Genomic DNA, 21845 nt, shown 5'->3' with positions numbered 1-21845 from the left:
TGCATCATGTGATAGGAAGTGCAGCAGGTAAAGCTCCTAGGATTTACTGGCAGTGTCTATTTATTCAGTAGGTGCATGATGGCGTGTTTCTTAGTACACCTTCACAGTAGCATGGATGACACTGAGAGAAGAAAAAACAGTGGAGGCATTGCTTACACAATCAGGCAATATTATCATACATGATGGTGCAGCCAAACAAAATGTAACAATCAGTCAAAATTACTTTATACTAGGAAAATTAATGAAGCAAGAAACAACCAAGTGGTGGGAACGTGTAACCTTAGAAAAATACATAGATTTTGGACGCACCCATATAGGCTTGCGCATAGTTACAGCCCCCTCTTATGAGCACCCAAACCCAGAGATGTTCCAAGAATGGGCAACAAACAGTTCAAAATGATCCAAAGAAAGGAGGATCTTAGTGTCACTCCAGTATAGATCCCAAAAAAACATGTTTTCACACCAGAGCGTTTTCCAAAGTTGTTTTTTTAAACAGATGTAGTGACAAAATGGCTCATCAGACTTGATTTACATGAAATTTGACAGGGAAATAGATTATGGTGTCAAAAGGGTCATTTTTGTTATTTGATCTGAATTTGTTCATAAGAGATAAAGACTTTGGTCCTCATTAAAACCCTGGCGGTAAATGCCGCCGACTGCCATGCTGACGGCCGCCAAGATACCGTGACTGCGGCGGTATACCATTACAGGTATTATGACCCACACAGAGAAATCTGCCACTATACAGACACCACACAAGTCTGCCAGCCCAAAGGTCAGTGATAAACTGGCAGTACCAAAACCCACACCGTTACGCCAACAGAAATACGCCCACAGCATCAGGACCCACGAATCACCGTGGCGGTCTTTCAACCGCGGTAAGCCATTGGCGGTACACACCGCTGCGCTCAAAATATACACACACTTACAAAACTACACCACATTGGACAATTCAAAATACACACACCTGACACACATACACACACCACACCCACACACCCAATCCAATATAAAACACAAACCCACAATATCCACAATCCCTGCTAACGACAAATTTTTTGCCAACTGACAGAGAGACAAGCCAGGAGCACCCGCTCAATCTGAGCCACATAACACCATCCCCCATCCACCATCCACGCACCTCACAGCACACACCCCAACACATCACCCCACACACCCTCATACATACCACTCCCACTACACCCATGGCACCTCAAAGACACCCCAGGTTTTTAGAGGAGCTGAGCGTCATGATGGAGGAAATCATCCGGGTAGAGCCACAGCTATTCGGATCACAGGTGCAGCAGACGTCCATTGCAAGGAAGATGGAGCTATGGCGGAGAGTCATGGACAGGGTCAGTGCCATGGGACAGCACCCCAGAACAAGGGATGACATCAGGAAGAGGTAGATCGACCTACGGGGGAAGGTGCGTTCCTTGGTTGCAAGACACCAGGTAACCGTACAGAGGACTGGCGGTGGACCCCCACCTCCTCCCCCACAACTAACAATATGGGAGGAGCAAATCTTGACGATCATGCATCCTGAGGGCCGCGTAGGAGTAGTAGGAGGACTGGACTCTGGTAAGTCAAATCTTTACTACTTTATCCCCCCACCCTACCTGCATGCCATCACAAACTCCCACCCCTACCCTCACCCCCATCACTCCACCACCTCACATATACCCCATCATCACAACCCACCCATCCCAATACCAAGCCCTGCATGCAACAACAATGCATGGACACCCATCACAGACCTGCATGGACACCCATCACCACAGCATACACACTAGTGACCATCATTTAGCCAACCGAATCACAACTCACACAAGCCAAAGCTGCCTTATCAATAACAACCATAGAGGGAAACATGCTCATGCACAAGCTGGCACATGCAATGACAAGAACACTGCATTTATATCCCTACAGGACCCCCACTCAATGTCACCGGAGAGGAGGTGCCACCAACATCCACTCACCCCACAGAAGAGGCCCACAGTGATGACAGCAGCTCTGCAAGCCTGGATCCCGATGACCAACCTGGCCCATCAGGGACCTCTGGAGAGTCGGTTACCCTGCCACAGTCCCAACCCTCCACAGAGACTCCCCCTCAGAAAACACCAGCACAGCACCCACCCAGCAGGCCCAAACGTCTGTCCCCAGGACACGTCAATCAGCAGTATGTCCACCACTACAGGGACCCCAGGCAACCCCACAAACCCAAGACAATCAGAGACCTGGGGTCAGTGGCAGTGGGCACACCGTTCAGGGGACAGAGGCACAGGACAACAGGTAAGCTGGGAGGACTGCTGTGCGACAGGGGGAGGACAAGCCCAGGGAACCCACTCTCCACGAGGCACTTGCAGGGATTCTGGGAGCATACCACCATTCCCAGGAGACCATGGGCCAGATAATGCACAAGTTGCAGGAGATCCAGCGGCTGCAGGAGGGACAGTACCTGAGGATCAGGGAGGACCTCAAAGACATCCACACCACCCTGGTCACCATTGCAGGGGTGCTGGCAGACATGGCCAAACCCATGAGGGAGGCTATGGCACACCAACGGGCCCATGACACTAGCCAAACCGAAGAACAGCCCTCCACATCCACCAGCGCTAGTGGACAGGAGGCCCTGCAACAGGAACAACAGGCCACCAGCACCCCATCCCCAACAGAAGGAGAACCACCACACAAAAGGTCCCTGCGATCCAGGCAGATGACAGAAACACTTGCCCAAACCCCCGCCAGGAAATAAGACTTTCCTGATTGTCACCCTTCTGTCCCACTCTGTTACCCTGTCCACCTTGAACTGCTATTGCTCCCCTTCCTATGGCCCATTGGACAATGCACCTGTGATACCAATAGACTGGACTCCACCCTGGACTTTCCTCCATCATCAACCCAGCCCATTGCAATACCCCCTCCACTTATTAGCACATAAATAAACGCCCTTGGAACTAATACAAGTGTGGAATCTGTCAATTGATTCAAATATGTATTTGTTTAACAAACTGTAAACATTGCAATTCAACTGTGCAGTCATATATACATAGGTTTGGCCTGTAGTGGGCAGCAGGGAACACACTAGGAGCCAGAGTGGGGCATAGATCTGAAAATAGAGATGCCAAAGGGTACAGTAAGTGGCCATACAATATGGAAAATCAGGCTGCCATGTACATTGTCCAACACACAACTGCAATGGAAAGTGAAGTTACAGTGTCTTACCTGTGTGTCACTGGAAGTACTGTTGAATGAGTGAACTTCTGTTGTCCACATCTTCCTGCTCTGCCTCCTCTTCCTCACTGTCCACAGGCTCCCCGGCTGCCACAAGACCTCCGCCAGCCTCATCTTCCTGCATAAATTACACATGGCGTCTCAAGGCCAGGTTGTGCAACATTGCACACCTTCTTGGGTGAGTAGTACTGGGATCCACCTGTCAGATGGAGGCACTGGAACCTGGCCTTCAGGATGCCAAAGGTTCTTTCAATTATCCTCCTTATTCGCCCAGGTGCCTCATTGTAACGTTCCTCTGCCCTTGTCCTGGCATTCCTCACAGGGTTCAGTAGCCATGAGAGGTTGGGGTAACCAGAGTCAACTATAAATATTCGAGGGATACCTGTTAGACAGACACTCACCTTTAGGGCCAAACCCACACCCACATACCTACATCAACTGGGTGGGGACCATAGGCTCACATATTAACTACACCCGGTGCCTCTGGAGTTGAGACATCACACATGGAATGCTGCTATTCTCCAAGATGAAGGCATCATGCACAGAGCCAGGATCCTTCGCATTCACATGAGAGATGTACTGGTCCGCCAAACACACCATCTGCACATTCAGAGAGTGATAGCTTTTTATATTCCTGAACACTTGTTCATTCCTCCGGGGGGAACAAATGCTATATGTGTACCATCAATGGCACCAATGATGTTGGGGATATGTCCAAGGGCATAGAAGTCAGTTTCACTGTGGCCAAATCCTCCACCTGGGGGAACACGATGTAGCTGCGCATGTGTTTCAGCAGGGCAGACAACACTCTTGTCAACATGTTTGAGAACATAGGCTGTGACATGCCTGATGCCATGGCCACTGTCACTTGGAAAGAACCACTTGCCAGGAAATGGAGCACTGACAGGACCTGCACAAGAGGGGGGGTACCTGTGGGCTGGCAGATAGCTGAAATAAGGTCTGGCTCCAATTGGGCACACAGTTCTTGGATTGTGGCCCTATAAAGTCTGAAGGTTAGGATAATATGTCTGACCTCCATTGTCGCCAGGTCCACCAGGGGTCTGTACACGGGAGGATGTCTCCATCTCATATTCATCCTCAGCGGTTGAAGTCTAGGGAGAAAAACTGTGAGCAGAGGGTCATATTCACACATGTGTTGAAATAATGATGCATTTTTTCCTTTTCAGAAAAAGTATGTGAATTCGAGAGTCAGTTGATGTGCTAATGTCTGCTGTGACGCAGTTAGGTGCCATGGCTTGTGCCCCCCTTAAATGGCGGCTGCCTGAGCTCTGAGGAGAGACAAGTGGAAATGAGGTAATTCCGCTGGCATTGTGCGCCGTAGCGGTCAGCGGTCGATGACCTCCACGCAACTTCGCATTGGTTAACATTGGGCCCTACGGGTTCCAGGAGCCAATGGCGATGTACACCGGCGGTGATGGTATGCACCGCCGCGGACGTGACCGCCATTTTCTATCTATTCACTCACTTGCTACCTGACCTTCAGCAGGAAAGGACCTACACTGCAAGTGCTGCTGTGACCTGTGTCTGGAAACCACAATGGCTCAAGTGTCTGGGGAAAGGGCCCCTGCCTTCATTTCGAAGGAGTTGGAGAGACTGGTGGATGGGGTCCTACCCCAGTACACTTTACTCTATGGTCCTCCAGACAAACATGTGAGTACACTGTGAGCATGATGCGTGGGCCATGAATGTATGGAGTGCTGTGTGTGTGTAAGTCTCATGTGGGGGGGCTGAGGGGTCATGGGCAGAGTGCTGCATGTATGGTGGTCAATGTATGTGCGTAAGGGGATGGGAGGGATATGGTGGGCCATGAGTATGACAGTCCAGACGGCATGACTAATCCCTTTTCTGGTGTCTTTTTCCTGTAGGTCAGCACCCATCAGAAAAAGGGTATTTGGCGTGCCATCGCCAAGGAGGTGCGGACCCTGGGTGTCTTTGACAGGCGGACCACCCACTGCCGCAAACGTTGGGAGGACCTGCGCCGCTGGGCAAGGAAGACGGCGGAGGCCCAGCTGGGGCTGGCATCCCAACGAGGAAGGGGTGCCCATTCTACCCTGACCCCCCTGATGTTCTGCATCCTGGCGGTGGCCTATCCGGAGTTGGATGGACGCTTGAAGGCATCATAGCAGCCACAAGCGGTTGAGTACAGATTCAGAATCATGACTTTGCATGCATGTTTTACCTGGGTGGGGGATGTGGGCTGTGGGTGACCCTAGCCAGGGCGAACATGGCAGGGTAGGTCCATTGTTGGGCAGGCTCTGAAGCACTCCAACCCCAACAGTGTTAGTGGCCATCTACTACTGGGCAGGGTCCTGTTTGTTTCAGGTGTGCAGCTGATGCCATTATGCTATGTACCCCATGGGCTGGTGACTAGCTTTGTAACTGGTAGTGCATGGCCTAGTGCTGCTCCGTGTGTGTTGTGTACGCCAACGATATTGTTGTTGCTGGCATTGACCAAGTGTATCCTCTGTCTCTCTCCCCCCCTTCTTGTTTTGTCACCCTGCCCTTGTGTGCATTAGCATCATCTGTCGGAGGAGCAGAGGCACCGGCAATGGAGGGAGCTGCATCCCACATGGGACTGGAGGCCGAATCCACCGATGGTGAGGGCACCAGTGGGACGGAGGGCGAGGGGAGCACCATGACGGAGACAGGAGGGGACATTACAGGCAGCTACTCCTCCTCCGATGGAAGCTCCCTGACGGTGGCAGACACTTCTGTGCCCACCCCAACAACAAGTACAGCCGCCACCACCTGTACCAGCACCACCCTCCCAGCAGTCCCTCAGAGTGTTTCCTGTGCCCGCTCACCCAGGAGGGTGGGAATCTCCTTCGCCCCAGGCACCTCAGGCCCTGCCCCAGTCAGCCCTGCTGCCCTCAGTGAGGAGGCTATTGACCTCCTGAGATCCCTCACTGCTGGGCAGTCAACCATACTGAATGCCATCCAGGGTGTCGGAAGGCATTTGCAACAAACAAATGCATAACTGGAGGGCATTCATTCTGGTGTGGTGGCCCAACAGAGAGCATTTCAGGCTCTGACCTCCGCACTGATGGCAGCCATTGTCCCTGTCTCCAGCCTCCCCCTCCAACTTCCTCTACCCAGTCCATACCCCCTCAACCCCAACCTATCCCAAGCACACCTTCAGACCAGCATTCACCCAAATCAACACACAGAAGTTGCTCAGGCACACACAAGCACCACACTTCATCTCGCAGGCACTCACACAAGTACCATCCCCATACAGAAACACCAACATCCACTGCCTCCACTGTGTCCCCCTCCTCCTCCTCGCCCACCTCCTTCACAGAGCGTCTCCACTCACACCTGCACGCACTACATCCTCATCCACTACCTCCATCACCAGCACGCCTATCACTACACGCCCCTCACTGGCAGTCACCACCCCCACATCCATGCACACGTCTTCTGTGTCCTCTCCCACTGTGTCTGTGACTCCTCCTCCCAAAGTACACAAACGCAAGCACACACTCTCCCAAAAGCCATCCACCTCACAACAGCATCCAGCTCATGCACCTGCACCCAAACACAGCAGATTGACACCTTCTACAACCACTCCCTCTACCTCCACTCCCAAACCTTCATCCTCTTCCCACCCCAATGTCCCTAAGAAGCTTTTCCTAGCCTACATTGACCTCTTCCCTCCCCCTCTCCCCTGTCCTTCACCTCGGGCCAGTGTGGCCAGAACCCAGCCCAGCACCTCAGCCACCGAGTCCACATCCGTTGTAATTTCTGCAGCTGTCAGAGGCTCTAAGGGGCACCCGTCAGCCCAGCCAGTTTGCCACCAACCCCTGCCAAGGCCAAGAAGGTTCCACACCTGGCATGGGCAAGAAGGGGACAGCATCCAGCAAGGAGAAGGAGCCACAACCACCCAGAAAGGCCACGTCAAAGACTCCAGCTGGCAGACCCAGGGAGGCACCACCATCTGCCAAGGGCAGGAAGGGGCACAGAACACCAGCCAAGGCACTTCAGCCGTCTGGGCCTGTAGGTGAAGGGCTGGAGCCTGCCCCCACCATTGCCAGCACCGCAACCTACACCGCCGCAAACACTGCCGCAAGCACCACCACCTGCACCACTGAAAGTAGCACCACTGCCAGCAGCAGCAGCCCCAGTGGGCAATCCTCCAAGGCTGCAGGGGAAGGGCTTGAGCCTCCCCCCACCACTGGCAGCACCTGCACCGCGGCCAGCACAGCAGCCCGCACCGCAACCTGCACCACGGCAAGCACCGCCACCTGCACGGCTGAAAGAAGCACCACTGCCAGCAGCAGCCCCAGTGGGCAGCCATCCCAGGCTGCAGAGAAGGGCTGGATTCTCCCCCTACCACTGGCAGCACCAGCACTACCACCACTGTGCAGCCGTGGCCACCGGCGGATGGACTGTAGTCCTGCCTCCATGGACTATCATGCATCCTGCCCACTGCAAATCTCGCGGCTCTGACACACAGTTGAGGGACTATGACCTGGCACTCCCCAAGTGATGCATCACTGGGCACACAGCCCCCTCCAGAACCAGTGGAAGAAGGCATCCACTCACCATATCATTGGCAGGATGAAGCACACTGGGCACAAAGCCCCCTCCATAACCAGTGGAAGAAGGCATCCACTCACCCAATCCTTGGCAGGATGAAGCACACTGGGCACAAAGCCCCCTCCAGAACCAGTTAACGAAGGCATCCACTCACCCTATCCTTGGCAGGATGAAGCACACTGGGCACAACGGCCCCTCCATAACCAGTGAAGGAAGGCATCCATTCACCCTATCCTTGGCAGAATGAAGCACACTGGGCACAAAGCCCCCTCCAGAACCAGTGGAGAAGCCACCCACTTGAGAGACTGTGTCCTTGCACTCCCCAGGACCAAGCAGTGGGCAAACCACCCACTAGAGAGATTGTGGCTTTGCACTCCCCAGGACCAAGCAGTGGGCAAACCACCCGCTTGAGACACTGTGGACTTGCATTCCCCAGGACCAAGCAGTGGGCATGGAGCCCCCTCCAGGAGCAGTGGCGTAGTACCATCTTCCGGCTGAGGTGCCCCCCCTCCTTACACGTCCCCCTGAGGTGCCTGTGTGTTTTTGACCTGATGCCCCTGCAGTGTTCTCTCCGTTTTGAGGCAGGAGTCAAGTGTGGGCTTGGCCTATGTTTTATGGCCCAGTGGGCCACGGACTATTTTTGTGTGGACATTGCCCCTCATTTTGTATATATTGCATATATTGTACATACTGTTTATTTATTTATGAACGTATTTCTAAGTATTTCAATTACATATTACACTGATTGGAATCAATTCCTTTTGTCCTTGCATTAATCCTGAGGGTTCAGGGTGTATATGTAATGTGGTTGCATCTGGTTGTGTGTATGGTGTTGGTGGGGTGGAGGAGTGGGGATGTTGCGTGTTGTGTGTGTGTGTGTCACTCTCCTTTTCCTCCTCCCCCTCCCTTGTGTGCTAGGTGCAGTATTCACTGTGGTCGTCGTCGCCGGAATTGGTGCTCCTGGTATATGAGCAGATGCATCAGCATGGGGAAGACCTGCAGCTCGGGTTCCATGGCTTCCTGGTTCTTCTTTGTGTGGCGAGAGGTGAGTGGTTTCCCTTCAAAGTACTGTTTCCGCCGTGCTTTTGATGGCGTTGGTATCGCCCCGGAAAATCTGGCGGATGGGCAGGTTGTAATGTAGTGGGCGGTACATTGTCTTCCACCTGGCTGTTGGCGGTTACCGCCGCAGTGTTTGTTGTTACCGCCGTGGTGGTGGGAGTGTTAAAGTGTCAGTCTGTGTTGGCGGTTTCCACCGTGGTCATGATTCCATTTTTGTTACCGCCGGCCTGTTAGCGGTATTACCGCCGCTTTAATACTGACCGCCAGGGTTGTAATGAAGGCCTTTGTGATATATTAAGTAGGGGCACACCACAGTACCTTTGTGACATACACAATACATAGCAATTACGAAACACAATATTATTGGTTAATCAAATCCCTTTCAAAATAAACGCAGCCATAGTCTTAAGGCAACACTTTGTCTTACTTCTGTGTCTTATAGCTTATTACTCTTTTTGTAATGTATAAGAAGAAATGGGGCAGTTTAGCAAAGTCTGTTGAGGTAGGTGAAAGTATTTTCATTGATGTATATATTTTTTTAACGTTTACTAAGTACCACAGTACTTTCTCTAAACCATCTACAAAGTATTGCAGTACTGCAAAAATATGCTACCAAAAACTAAAATGAGGTAAGAAATTAAACTAGTTGGCAGCAATGAAATTTAACAAGATTTGGAAAGGCATTTAGAAACACATATTGCTGGTCACATGACAATGAAATTGAATAGAACACAAGAAAAGAAGTACAACTATTAAGTAAAGCATTCTGTGCTTGGTTAGTGAAACAAAGTTGGCAATAAACACAGCTCAATACTACTAAATACTACCAACCACCAGGGAGACCGTGCTAACTGTTGGAACGTAATAGAGCGCTATTTCTTCTTCAAAGACATTACATGGAAAATAAACATTTTACTTTAGCACCTCCATCAATATATTTTAACATAAAGCGGGTACATTTCTATAAAGAACTGTATGGCTGTTCTAGGAAATGGCACTTATGAGTTGTAGTTAAATAATTCAGAAGGTATGTCATTTGGTGGACTGGTAAGGGCAATGACATTTGTAAATATCTGCTAGTAGTGTTGTCGTCTATGCTTTCACATTTATCAAATTGCACAGTTGGATATATTAACAGTTGGAAACCATAACTGGTGCACCAAATACGATGACCATGAGCTCAATCTTGATGTGACAGATGAAATTATAAATGAAGTAAATTATCTCACAGATGTGATTGCATACAATATTACCCTTAACAATGTGATACACTATGAATGTATTATTTATTATGTAATTATATTAATTTACCTTATGCTTTTATGTGTTATTATTTAATATCAGTGAACCCCCTATGGGCAGCCACATAGACAGGGAGTAAGAGGGTCCCATGGGCCCCAACCCCCAGACATTGCCTTGCAAGTGGTGCAGTCACTTACTGGACCAGCTTGCAGAGGGACCACTGTCCCCTCTTTAAAGTGCATTCTATTGACACCTGTAATGTGAAACACAGAGGGCCTCATTATGAATAATGTGCCAGGTTTGTGGTGGCAGTCGAACCGCCGTCAATGCAACAGTCCGAGAGCCATATTACGACCGCAGGGGTTGCGCCGGGGTCAGACCCGGTGGTCTGGTGGTCGTGGCACCCTAATCCACCAGGGCAGTGCTGCAATCAGTGATGCCCTGGGGATTACGTCTTCATTCTCTGCCAGTGATTTCATGACATGGGCAGTGCAGGGGACAGTGAACCTACAGCATTGCCGCTAACTCGATTACGAGCTGGAGAACATGCTGTAGGCCGTTTCCCACTGGGCCAGCGGGCAGAAACCACCCAGTGGGAAACTCGTAATGGGCACGGCGGGGAGGCAGCCACAATGACGGCAACCTCCCCGTTGGGATTTCAGTGGATGGGCCTTTCCATCCACCGAAGTCATAATAAGGTCCAGAAAGTCTTGTAAGCAGCTGCTCCTTCTTTCACTGAATGCGCTGCACCCAGGGTAGGCGTGGCTTTGCAGCGGCCCTAAGGGAAGCACAAGTATTAATAATAGGGTGCACTATCCCTGCCTGTGCCAGATGCACCTTTTGAAAGCACTGAGGCATAAACTAGCTCAGTGCACGCTACGTATAATACGGGCCCACAACTGATATACTATTATAAGAAAAGGGATCAGCAAAACATGTTAGGGATTTCCCCTCACATGTTAGCCACAGCCATGGCAGTTCCTGTGGTATCATGTTTCTACCACAGCCTGTCATTTGTGCTTCGGAGTCTAATGGTCTCAGGCCACCACTGTGTCCCCAGCCACTATTTTGTTTCTTTCAATTGCATATTCTCAGTAAACGGTAAACCCAGCCTAGAAAGGTTTTTCTGGTCTCAAGTTTTTCAGTCCTGACCAATATTAATTCTGGAGTAAAACTAGATTCCCAGTTTCAATCTGGTGTTGCCTCTGAAGATAGTAGGTCATTCCTACATACAAAGAAGACTCTCCAAGCATTTCCAAGAAGACCAGCTCTTGACAAAAACCAGGCATAACATAGCTTTTACAATTTAATCTATAATATAGGAAAAGGAATGAATTGGGAAGAAGGAGATAATGGGATAATGGAATGTATAAGGGAGTGAGGAATGTGTAAGTTTAAAAATAACAAGTGATGGAAAGCAATATAGGCTTAGAACTCTCAAATTCTCTGTAGTGTAAAAATAATAAATAGCACTATTCAGTACTATAAGAAAAGTAAAGAAAGAGTTACAAATATAGCAAATTGTGGTGGTATATAATCTTCCGTATTATTATTAATTAGTGATACACTGACACCAATATAAATTGTATTTCTAGACAGGACTGAAGTGAAGGGAGACCACAACAGATCTCTTTTGCCAGGTAAAACCACAGAAGAAATATGTTCTCTAACCAACCTGTAAAAGTGGCAAAATAGAATTCCACCAGATAATTTTTTGGTAATTTGGTAGGTTCTTCTAATTAGAGATAAACAGTGTTCCTTTTCTAAGAAGTTCATCTTGTGATTAGCCTCCTAAGAAAACATTTAAAAGTTAAATGCATGCCAAAACTCAGATATCTTTTATTTTTCATCAAACATTTTTCTAAATTGTATAAACTAAAGGGCAATAAAACACAAATAATCAAAAGAAGCATGTCAAGCACAATCAACAATTAGAGTTATTCAATATTTTCATTGTGAATAATACACAAGGAGTGAGTGGTACTAGCAGCTTTCAATGTAGAAAATGTTTCAACCAAGTGCTATTCAGATACTGAATAGACCTTTCTATACCTAATGTATTTTGTCAAATAAGTGAATATAAAATTTGTTGATTAAAGAAATATATTTACATGAAACAGGTTTCAAAATACAGCAGAGATTTCTACATACAGAAAAAAGAGGTAATTTGGCCTCTGTATCTTTTATTAAAGCTCATTAAAAAAGTGAAAAGTGAAATATTTTCTTTTTTATGTCAACCCAGATTGCTTTATTATCAGTGTCTTGGTAAGCAATCCAAGGCCATGCTTTTTTTAAACATAACGTTAAATGATATGCGAAAGAATTAACTCCACCATTACGTTTTTCATTTTTAAGTTTGGCTAATGAAATCCTAGGGATTTTGTAGGGGTATAGCTCTATGTACGACATTGGAATATTAAAAGGAAGAATGGATAAGGAAAAATAAAAAATAGGTATCAACATAATTTTAATTGAATTCATCCTACCCCACCATGGCCAGCATAAAAGAGGTCAGCTCACAATCAAGGCTTTTATTTTTGATTTAATAGCTTCTATGTTAAAGTGTATAATTTACCTGAAAAATGTAAAAAGCCTTATTATTTAACTTTGTTCCTTTTCCAACTAAGACCATTAAACCATTTAATACAAAATTGAATTAATTTAAAAACTTTGGATTTCTCTATATTTAATGTATAACCTTAAACACCTGCAAATTTTTCCAATGCTTGAAAGTACATAGGCAAACACTCCTCTGGATATGATTTTGCACACATAGGCAGAAAATGTTACTACCTTTCTTTTCAAATGTATAACCAGCGACAGAGTCATTACATCTGATTCTACAATGAAATGTGTCAATGTAAAAAGGGGGGGTAGGGTTCAGGTGAATATCTGCTTGGGTAAAAAGGATAAATAAATGGTTCTTTCAACTAAAATGAGAGTTTTGGATTATGATATAATAAAGAAAAACAATAAATTAAAAACCAACATTGTGCCATTGTAAAGTTCTAAACATGTGATCTGCATCCTACCCTACTAAAAGCTTTTTCTGCATCTCAAGCAATAGAGGCAAAAGGCAATTTGGAATTCGCAGTGTTTTGCAAAGTATTAAAATTGTTGCAGCATTATCAATAACTAGTCTAGTGTTAACAAAACCTGTTTGTTCAAAAACAAGTAATTGAGGGAGTTTTTTTAAAACCTTAAGGCAAGAATGTTACAAACTAAACTAAATTTAATTTGTCTTGTATTTTCCCTATCCGTTTGAGCATTAATCAAATTATACCTTCCAAGAAAGTGCCTTCTAACTTATTGTTATTATTAAAATATTTATTAAAATACTTATATAACAGCCAAATGGAAATCAAACTTATAGAAAAATGCATAGATGCCTTGGCTTGCACCTTGCCACTCCTGGCTTTGCCTTTGCCCCAGAGGTGGCAAAATCAGTGCCAAGAACACTGGGGCAACTCACCATTCCTTACTGTCTGCCCATTTTATATTATGTGAGTAGTGAATAGAGAATGTTATACTATTATTCACTATTGGTATATCGTACAATGGAGCACAATTACGACCACTGGTGGCAGCTGTTGTAAGCAAACCTGGTTTTAAGTGTATGTTGTATGTGTTCTTGCATGTGAGAGTGTGTTTAAGTAAGAGATTGTGTGTATGTATAAGTGTGTTTGTATTCGTAAACATTTGTATGTGAGTGAAAAAGAGTGAGCCAAGTGACAGGAAATGAGTGAGACTGTGTAAGGTTGAGGTCCAGGTTTTCTATTCTTTAACACAAGGTAATACTGCACCAATGGTGCTGCACTGAGTTGCCTCAATAGAAAGGGGGGGATGTCCATATCTAATAGATATGGCAAATTTGTTCTCTTTCTGTGCGCTGGTGTACAACAGAGATATTCTACAGTTTTAACATGGTTTTAATTCTGTTACAATTCATCTTCCACAATAAATTTCTTTTTTGAGGCAGGATTGATAAGAAAGTCTCTGGAGCAAGCTTTAAATATGTCCTAATTAACTCAGAGAGCCAAATGTTCTTTTGTGGCAAATGTTTTAAAAGCTGAAATAAAAAGACAATTTTTCAGAAGGGTATTAATACATGTTCATGTACCATAACCTTCCTACCTAGTACCAAATCAAAATCTGAAAAAATTGGCGCATGGCCTTATATTAAAATACCCCAATTTAATAGAGTCATGGAATCTAAAGGAGAATGATTGTTTTTCAGATGATTATTTGTATATTATTGAGTTTTTAGCAATGTTTATGGTTTTAATTGACTAACAAACAATACTTTATTTCTTATTCTTAAAGGAGTCCAAACTTTTTAAAGGACAACATTAAAGAAACAATGTTCAGTCTAAGCGTGGTTTACAAACAATACTCATACACACCAGGGACCAAATGTAAATGACTCCCTAGCCTCAGATGTTTTTAGTACAAAAGATCTCACCAAGGGCTTACATAATTCCACAAAATCTCTTAGTAGGTGTCTCCATTGAATAAAAAGTGTTTGTCATACAAAACCGGCCATTCTTTTCCATTGGTTACAGGGTCAAGAACATTTCTGGCCTACCAAGTTAAGTGTATTTGTCACAGATATAACTGAGCCACAGGAGTTTTTCAAAGTACATCCGAACTCAAAGACTCCCTCATAGTTTTACGGTTCACATGGCAACCAAACTAACCCCAATTTAGATCAATTTGGGAAGGAGAGATATCGTCACAATAGCTCGAGCCTATATGTCATGACAAGAAGCATGGGAAGTGCTTTGTGGAAGGCTATAAAAGCTGTTTCCCTGTACCTGGAGAGTGGCAGTATTAGTAATCTCCAAAACAGTAGCGCCATGACAGCATCATGACAGACAAACTCATTACCCAACTAAGATTCAAAGTCAGATGCCCCTATTGATTTTATAAATCTGATCAGTCTTGTCTGCAAATACTGTGACCGTTTTCAAGAATGATCAAAGATCCTGCCAAGATGGGGGGAAAACCCAATACCTTCTCTAAAATGCTATTTTTTTAAAAGGGCAAATTCTAGATCTCATAGTTATGGAGTCCATGATCAAGATGTAAACCTTGGAATGAGTTGTGTTTAAGCTGATGTTGTCCTTCAAGGACACATAGCTATCAATCAATACCATGAATACAACGGCACAACCATATAATACGACAGGGTCTGTTTTGCTAGCCAAGAGTGTAATATCTTTTCACTGTCTCCTTAGAGAAACCTCAGGAGTGTTTGTGTATAAAGTAAAAAGCAAGAATGTTAAAAGGCACCACAGATGAACCAACTGCCTAACTCAAAGCTATTCGCACATTCCCCAAGAAAGGAAAAAACAGGCTTTAACCATAATATATGAGTTCAGATGGCAGAGAAAATGAATGATATAGAAGCATAGAACTGTATTGATTAAAATAGACCAAGGTTTTTACCTGTTTATGATGTCAAAAACAGAACTAAGATCAATAAAGGCAATATGTAAGAATATTCCAAGCACAGTGGTGTATTTGCTAACTAGCAGATGTAAGTTAAGAGCTTGTTTGCCAGTAAGCGGGCTAGGTCTTAAGCGGTTTTGGGTCTCTGTGAGACTGCTTTTTTATTGACCTCACATTTGAATTCTGCTCATGTTGGCCCCACTGGCTACCTAGAAAATAGTGTCAATCAAATAAACCGAAAAATAACAGCAGATTTCTCCTTGTAAATGGGCACAATGATAGACTATGACCAGAATGTGACACAATTACTCGTAGCAATTAGAACCCTAGCAACCATGGGAGCCCACGGAGCCAAATTATTTTTGTAAATGTCGGTTCTTGATCACCATCTGGACTGAGGGGCTTTGACAAAGGGGCTGGCCTTGACTGCCTAAACAACATTGTGCAAGCTAGAAGCCAGCTTAGTGTCTGTAGTAATGGCTCCTATATTACATACAGGAATGGATAACCTATAAATGCTGCTAAAATGTGAAACCCTTGTGTTGTCAATGATGGGCACATCCAATAATTGCTTTTGTTTTGAGGTTGGAAGGACTGCTCCTAGTTTTGAGTGACCTGAGCCACAAAGTTTTCATTCAAAATAGGCAAAACAGCAATAATATCCAGCCATTGTCCCATTTTGGAGAGAAAGTCCAAAGAAGGACCTTCCACATACTCTTGATGTCGTTTGATATGGAATGGGCATTTGACGAAGTAAGCAGACAGTTCTCAGACACGATTTTGAAAAAGTAGGATTTGGTTGTCAAATGTAAAGTTGGATTTTGGCAAACTATAAAAAAAACAATGGAGGCAATTAAGCTTAGTAGTGGGGGATTTTGTCCTTTGCCAGCAAAGAGTATCAGACAGGGGTGTTCACTCTCCGCTCTTCTTTTTGCCCTAATTGTAGAACCCTTGCCCATTAATACCAAAGCAAGATGCCAGATATCAAAGGGATACCCTTTGCGGGGGGAAACTCAAGCTGTGGTTCTTTGCGAACAATGTTATACTGGTTCTGACATATCCCAAAGGCTGTTTTCAGTGGTCCTAGACGCTCTTGAAAACCTATAAAAGATATGTATATTTGAACTCAACATGCACCTGGCAATCCCTCAAGAGGAAGTGGTCAATCTGAAATCTATGGCCCCCGTGAGGTGGGAACAACATTCGATCAGGGATCAAGGGTTGCGGCTGAGAAATAGAACTGAATGGAGAGGAGCCAACTGGCCAGATCTACTAAAACAGGTCTATGAAGGTCTACAGCGCTGCAGCTCACTCTAATTAGCTTAGCTAGGATGTATGAATGTACTCCAGATGAACATATTACCAGGGACTTTTATGCACTACCAGTGTCCATTCCAGTGTGAAAAAATGCAGTTTGCAAAAAAGTCTAATGACATTTGTCTGGATGGGGTGACATGCATGGGTCCTTAAGAAAACTCTAGATGCCCATCGGAAGAGGGGATGGCCTAGGCTGGCCTGATCTCCTACAACACTACAGGGCAGTGATCTGCCTATAAATATAAAATAGGCAGTCGGGAGACAGAGAAAAAGTGGCTATTCATGGACAGGGTGGTGGTGGGATGTTCCCTGTGGGATATCGTACGGTTAGAGAAACCAAAACAGCCCAGAAATTCATACTTGCCAACTCTAGTCAAACTGGTGCTAAATGCTATGGGTCCAAAAAAGGAAAAAGGGGACATACCAGGTACCCAATGCTGCACAACTCAATAAACTACAATTCGGACTTCACTCCAGCTTTTCGAAGTACTGTGTTCCGTAGTTGAGAGGAAGGGAAATGTAGGTTTTTTTCCACCATCGGAATTGACTCCAAGAGTGAAGAACAAGTTTCGGATCTCCAGAGATAGAAATGTTGCAATATTACCAGTTTACACACTGGGGTCTGCGCCTCGCTCATTGTGAAGCACCGACCAAGGTTCTTTCATTATTTCAGAAATTAGTCCAGGCTCGGGTGGGAACGAAGGGACTTATCTCGACCACATATAAAACCCCACAGGAATGTGACTTGCGAGCAGTTGGGCTATCTCATCCTGGCAGTATCGACAGTTGTGCTCTTGAGGCAGAGACCCCAAGCCTTTGAGGGCACGAGTTAATATGAATGGGCACTGACTGCAAATATGTTAGGTGTGGCAAAGCAATCTATTGGAAGATGAGAGGCGCCCCGTATTGTCCAGTGTTTTTCCAGTTAAGCTTTGCTGACAATGTAACATTGAGAAGCAACATTAACCAATCAGAACATAGATTTGAGCACAATGTGCACCACTAATACACTGTTTCTCTAAGATAAAATACACATGCATCCCCCCCTCCGAAACTGAAGGTTTAACTAAACACATAAACTGGAGTTATGACCTAAAGAAAAGATCAGGTGAGGAAGTACACAGAAGAGGAATACACAATACACAAGGAAAGCGATAGGAAGGAGGGATAGAGCAATGGGAGCAATGGAGATGTGGTGGAGGGGGGCCAGAATACCCCATTAAGTCAAATTACTAGCCTCGGCAAAAAGGAAAAAGAATGAGAATGCATAGTGTACCATAGGAGTAAGGTAGTTGGGAAAGGGGCAAATTGTTATACTGTGCGTATTTATTTTTTAAGTAAGTGGGTAAGGGCTTGTAAAAGAAAGCTGTCTGTAACTTGTTGCAAAAGCTTTACCTTGAGATTAATTAAAAAAAGATTGAGTTCCAATAATACATTTTTAAACACTCTCAACATAGTTCATGACTACTGGAATACTCAAAATCTTAGCTTGACTACCCATTTTAATCAAAGAAGGCATCATCTATAACTACAGAACTATTATCAGTCGCTTCAGGATCAAGACTACGTGTGCCCAATTTTGAATTAAAAGTGTCCACCAAGATCGTAGAAAGACCTCTGCACTGCTTGCATGGATTTTCTTTAATATTGTAGCATTGGCTGTGATTATTGGCAAAGTGACAACCATTCATGTACATGATGTCTAAATGTCAAGATTACTAAGATAGGATACAAATTTAATTATTACTGTAAATATTTTATGGGGACTGTTAGAAATGGGGTCACTAGTTGGCAGTTGGTTTGCACCTTGTCCAAGTAGGGACCCTCCCTCTAGTCAGTATAAAGGAGATAACCAGCTCAGATAACCCCTGCTCACCCTCTTGGTAGCTTGGCATGAGCAGTCAGGCTTATCTCAGAAGCAATGTGTAAAACATTTGCACATAACACACAATAATACAGTGAAAACACTACAAAAGGACACCCCACCAGAAAAATTGCAATATTTTATATATGTGAAACAAGACCAAAATGAGAAAAATCCAACATATAGTAATAAAGATATGACTTTTGCAAGAATTACTTAAAAATACAGTTCCTTGAAGTCGATAGCTCCTGGGGCTATCATGGTGTCGTGCATAACAAATCCAGCCGTTCAGGCTGGCTGCAGTGTCGCTGGCCAGCTACTGTGTCGGGAAGACCTGCAAAAATTACCTTGGAAATCCAGGGCGTTGTGATCCTCCAGTGGCGGAGTCCTTGCTGAAGTGCTGTTGTCTGTTTGCCTAAGATGGTGGTGGGGGTGGGCTCCGTGCGGCACCCACATGTCGCAGTGAAGACAGGGGTATCTGTTGACAACACTGGAGTCGATGGTGCTGGTGTTGGTGGACCATGGCTGTGGGACAGGACAGTGCATTGTGTACCTCACAAGCGGTGTCCACAGGCCACAGTGCAGTGTCAGTGTGGAGCTGTGTCATCGGGGATGCCAAGGCTGCGGTGTGAGCAAGGCACAGCGGAGTGCGGGGCCAAGAGTTCACGTGAAAGCAGCAGCTCGGTGGGAGCATCAGGTAGCGGCATCGGTGAGACCAGTGTTGCGGTGCGATGTGGGGCACAGCTCCATGTGGAGTTGTCAGATCATGGTGCAGTCAGCGGTGTCGATGATGGCGCTGCAGTGGTTTTTCTTCTGTTACAGCACAAAACACACAGTTCCCAGTGCTGTAGGCAGATGAAACTGAATTCTTTGATATCCCTGAGACTTACAACAGGAGGTAAGTTCTACTCCAAGCTCTTGGAGAAACTTCACAAGCAGGATACCCAGCAAAGGCCACTCTTTGCCCTCTTTAAGGCAGAAGCAGCAACTGAAGGCCAACCCAGCAAAGCACACACAGCAAAAGGGCAGTACTCCTCCTCCTGCACTTTTCCTAGGCAGAGGTTCCTCTTGAACCAGAAGTGTTCTAAAAGTCTGGGGGTTTGGGTCCCCTACTTATACCTAGTTCTGCCTTTGAAGTAGAAAAACTTCAGTGAAGGTCTGTTGTTGTTGTCAAGATCCTTTTTTGCCCAGGCCTGGCCCAGACACACACCAGGGGATCAGATACTGCATTGTGTGAGGGCAGGCACAGCCCTCTCAGGTGTAAGTGACCACTCCTCCCTCCACTCTAGCCCAGATGGCCCATCAGGATATGCAGGCTACACCCCAGCTCCCTTTGTGTCACTGTCTAGAGGGAATTCACAACAGCCCAACTGTCAGTCTGACCCAGACGTGCAATAAAAAAGCAGGCAGAGGCACAGAATGGTTTAAGCAAGAAAATGGCCTCTTTCTAAAAGTGACATTTTCAAACAGACAATTTAAAAAACAACTTTACAAAAAGATGTGTTTTTAAATTGGGAATTCAGAGACCCCAAACTACAAACTGCACTTAAAAGTTATTTAAATGCAGCACAAATGTTAACCGATGAGAGAGATAGACCTTGCAACTGTGAAACACGAATTTGGCAGTATTTCACTGTGATGACATGTAAAACACATCAATACTTGTCCTACCTTCTAAATACACCGCACCCTGCCCATGGGGCTACCTAGGACCTACCTTAGGGGAGCCTTACATGTAGTAAAAGGGAAGGTTTCGGCCTGGCAAGTGGGCACACTTGCCAGGTCAAATTGGCAGTTTAAAACTGCACACACAGACACTGCGGGCGCAGGTCTGAGACATGTTCGCAGGTCCACTAGTAGCATTTGATTTACAGGCCCTGGGCGCCTCTGGTGCACTTTGCTAGGGACTTACCGGTAAATCAAATATGCCAATTATGGATAAACCAATCACCAATACAATTTGCATAGGGATCACTAGGACTTTAGCACTGATCAGCAGTGGTAAAGTGCAAAGAGACAACAAACCAGCAAAAACAGTCCAGCATTCCATGAAAACAGGAGGCAGAAGGCAAAAAGACATGGGAAACACGCCAAAATATGACAGGTCTAAAAGGGGCATTAGTAAAAAGTGATACATTTGAACATTGATTATGAATGTTGCCCATAAAAACTGTTTGAAACAATGTAGGGATTGTTTATTTCGATGTTGTGGATTTGTGACATGTGATTGCCTAATGCTCTGTGGAAAAACTCTGGGATTCAGAGGTAATGACAATTTACCAGATAAAGGTGCTTTTTGAAATTCAGGGACATCATGTCAACCCATAAGAGGTCACTTTGCAAATTCACAAGATGCACTCCATGAGAGTTTAGAGACTTACAATTAGACTTTTAAAAATAAATATATAAATTGGATCCAGCTAAGATTAAACACCAAGTTGTGGAAAAGCAATGGGAACAGTTATTTATAGAAGGAAAACAATAAAAATAGTAGGAAATTCCTATCTTTGTGGAAGATGTGCTCCTCTTTGGGTGACAAGATACCACCAAATGGGCCTCATTATGAGTCTGGCGGTCTTCAGACTGCCAGACTCACGGTGGTGGTTGGACCACTGCGGTGGTGGCGGACCAACCGCCACATTATGACCGCGGCAGAGCCACCACGGTCCGACCGCTGACACCACCAAGCTGCCGCCAGCCTGCAGCCTGGCATCCCAGCAGTTGTAAACCGCCACGGCAGTGAGGCAAACAGTGCTGCCCTGAGGATTATGAGTCCCCACACCGCCAACCTTTCCATGCCAGTTACACCGCCCTGGAAAGGCTGGCGGAATGGGGGTTTCAGGGGCCTCTGCACTGCATGGGCAGTGCAGGGGCCCCCATGCACAGCCCCGTCGCACATTCCACTGCCTGAATTACTGGCAGTGGAATGTGCGACGGGTGCTGTTGCATCTGCTGCACTGCCACATTGCAGCCAGCTCGATTAAGAGCCGGCTGCAATGTTACGACCCTGTTTCCTGCTGGTCCGGCGGGAAACTCAAAATAGGACCGGCGGGGTTTATCCCGCAATGTCAGTCTACACCAAACTCATAATGAGGCCCTAAATGTGTTTATCCTGCCT

This window comes from Pleurodeles waltl, chromosome 7 (genome assembly GCF_031143425.1).
Source record: "Pleurodeles waltl isolate 20211129_DDA chromosome 7, aPleWal1.hap1.20221129, whole genome shotgun sequence".
Classification (NCBI taxonomy): domain Eukaryota; kingdom Metazoa; phylum Chordata; class Amphibia; order Caudata; family Salamandridae; genus Pleurodeles; species Pleurodeles waltl.
Note: the sequence above shows the minus strand (reverse complement) of the source record.